This window comes from Arachis hypogaea, chromosome 2, assembly GCF_003086295.3.
Source record: "Arachis hypogaea cultivar Tifrunner chromosome 2, arahy.Tifrunner.gnm2.J5K5, whole genome shotgun sequence".
NCBI lineage: Eukaryota > Viridiplantae > Streptophyta > Magnoliopsida > Fabales > Fabaceae > Arachis > Arachis hypogaea.
The window spans coordinates 14,760,836-14,763,965 of NC_092037.1; positions in this window are offsets into that span (position 1 = coordinate 14,760,836).

Consider the following 3,130-nt stretch of genomic DNA (forward strand, 5'->3'; position numbering starts at 1 on the left):
AGAATCAAAAAACGAAAAAAACAAATAAAAAGGATGCACAAGGGTATGTTATTTTTCGGTGTATATATATTGCTGATTTTAAGGTGTTTTTGTTACTGATGATTGTTTTTGCTTTTCCAGGATACAGAAAAAAAGGACAGACATACCAGAAGCTGGGCTCCCCTCAACAGAAGCTCACTGTGATTTATTCTAAACGTAAGATCTTTTATTTGATAAAATTTTGCAAATCCTAATGTAATTAAATAGTCTAGTTTTACTGAATGATGTTTATTTTGTTCTTAGAATGTCGGAGGTGAACTTGGGAAGTGAAAATGATCAAGTCTTCCAAACACAAACAGATCATAACAGTGTAAACAAACTATGTGATAACATGTAATTTCTACTTCTATTGGAATTTTCTTAATTCTTCTATTAGCATCTTCTGCTTCTGATTATATATATATATATATATATATATATATATATATATATATATATATATATATATATATATATTAAAAAGTTCTTTAATGATTTATTCAAGAAAAAAAAGACAGTAAAAAAAAGAAGAAAAAATTGCAACTATGTAAGTTCTCATAACACAGAGGCTGTGTTTCTATTTAATGCTTGAAGTGTATTCTGACAAGATTTTGGTAGATTTTAGGTTGGATGGAGAAGAAGAATCATTCAATGGCCTGGCTCAACAAAAAATGACCGTTAATCGAAAAGAGACACATTTGCAATCTGAACCACTCGAGATGTGAGTTTTCTAACTTACTTTCAACCTTCTAATCTTCTATTTTAAGAGAGTTTATTAATTTTTATTTTTGTTTTGGTTAGAGTTCTGCTTCAAATATGTGTACCTCCGTCAGAGATGAGAGCATCAAGCCCTCTGCAAAGTGAATCAACCCCTCCAAAGTCTCCGAGCGAGAAAATTAGAGAAGAAACAGTTAAGGGGTAAGGAATAATATTTGGTTACATGTATTTTATATAGAGGTGTATTTGGTCCTTATTTCGGTGTATCTCTTGTGAATTGAGGTGGACTTGGTTTTTTTCTAATTTAAAACCTTTTTTTAACCCTGCAGCACTCCACAACCCCATCAACATTCTGAAAGCACACCCACAGAGCCAGTAGCTCCTTCTAAAATGTAAGTTCTACACAATATAACTCTCTTTCGATATTTTTCGTCTATTCTTATTCTTATAGTATATTATATATCACCATGCAGTCAATCACCCCCTCAAGCCACTGCTGCATTGATGATGATTTACAGGATAGCATCATTTGTAAAGCATGAATTCCTTACGCCATCATTCAACCTTGACTTTACTGATTCGAGTCAGGAAAAGACAATGACTCCGGAGGGGCGGCCGGGGTCTGAGAAGGGAAAAAGTCAAGAAAGTTCGATATTGGTTGAAGATTTAGAGGAGCTGGTGGAGCAAGTTACAAACACTAGGGTTACGGCGGCCTTAAATTTTGCTGAGGATAGAAGTCCCACGCTCCAAAAGGTACAGCCCGTGGGGCACTTTGTTGAAAAGTTCGAAACTCCTGCAAGGTAGAGCGAAGTGTCGGGTGAACTCAAAGAAAAGTGCTTCCTCTGTGCCACAAATTTAAAGACCAATGACAATGGAAGCACTAATGAGTCAGACACAATGTGCATCCTGAACGCTCAACAATCGATGGAGATAACAAAAGGCCACTTTGTGTCTTTAAAAGCCAGTACATATTGAAATTGAGGTAATCTTAGAATAACATTAATGATTTTATTACGACTTGTGACTACCATGTGTGTGTAGTTACTTTGAGTGTTCTGTTTTACTAGATTGTGACTACAATGTGACTAATTCTCAACAAAAAATAAGAATGAAAAGATTTGAAGAACAAGTTTACTGTTTTCCTCTAATATTGTGTTAAGGTGTATTAAGCTCAAATTTTGGCGTATTTATGTAATGTATTATGTGTAAAACTATTTCTTTCGGTGTTATACAAATTCTGTAGAATATGGCTTTGGAGAATCATGAGGAGGAGTTCTTACATAAAAAAAACAAAAAAACCCTTCGACATTCAAGACTACAAAATGTTCATCCCTTATTTGGACATGAAAAAGTTGTCATCCCATCCATATGTAGGTTTTTGTTTCTAAAACTTCTTATCACAATTCTTTCTTTAAGTGCTAGTTAAACTAAAACATTGTTCTATCTGACCAAACTTCAGATATTTGCCCTGATTTGCTACGAAAATATTGGTGGATATGGATGGTGGATACTAAAAACAAAAAATTTTGCGTCCTTGACCCGTTTCACAAGAAGTGTCCCTTAGAATCAAGAATGAAACTTAATAGATTTGTTGTAAATTGATTCTGCTTTCTATATAAATTTCTTGGTTTCTGTCTGTTGTTAGTAATATAAGAATTAGGTGTAGTGCTATTTAACATAAGATGTATTATTGGATCATTTGGGTGTAATGAGTTTTAAAAATGTAGTCTTTCTTATATTTTATGTTTTTTGGTTTTTAGGGACACGTGATCTCTAGAATGAGGGTATTTGCTGGAGGGCAACCTCTTACTAAAAGGGATGATAAAATTGAACCATCATATGTCAAAATTACGGGCCAAAAAATGAGATATAAATCTTTCTCTCTGATAAATTTTGTGTTTTTTCTTACTGTCCTATTTTATTTTGCTAATTTATTTTTGTTTTAGCTACGACTGTGCGGTTTATATAATGAAATGGCTCGGGATCATCGAACCGACAAACATTAAAAAGGGCAAATATGACTGGGAGAATTGGACGTAGGTAACTATGTCTAAAAATAGACAACACTATATTACTTTACTAAATTAACGAAGTTTAGTAAAAGAAGTTTCTTTAAACTGTAGGCGGAGGTGGACCATTTCAGAGTTGAATACGCTTCACTAATTCTATTTGATGAGATGGATCAACTAAGAGATAGAGTCATTAAGGAAAGCAAAGCAATCAGATTGTCCAAACCATCTGCAAATATTAAATTTAGAAGATATTGACAGTGAATAGTTTGAATCTTGTGTACTTTTTGAATAGTTTGAATATATTCTTTTTGTATAGTTTGTGAATATTTAATCCAATCTTATTATAAATTTTGTTTGCATAAATAAACTTTTATGAAGATGTC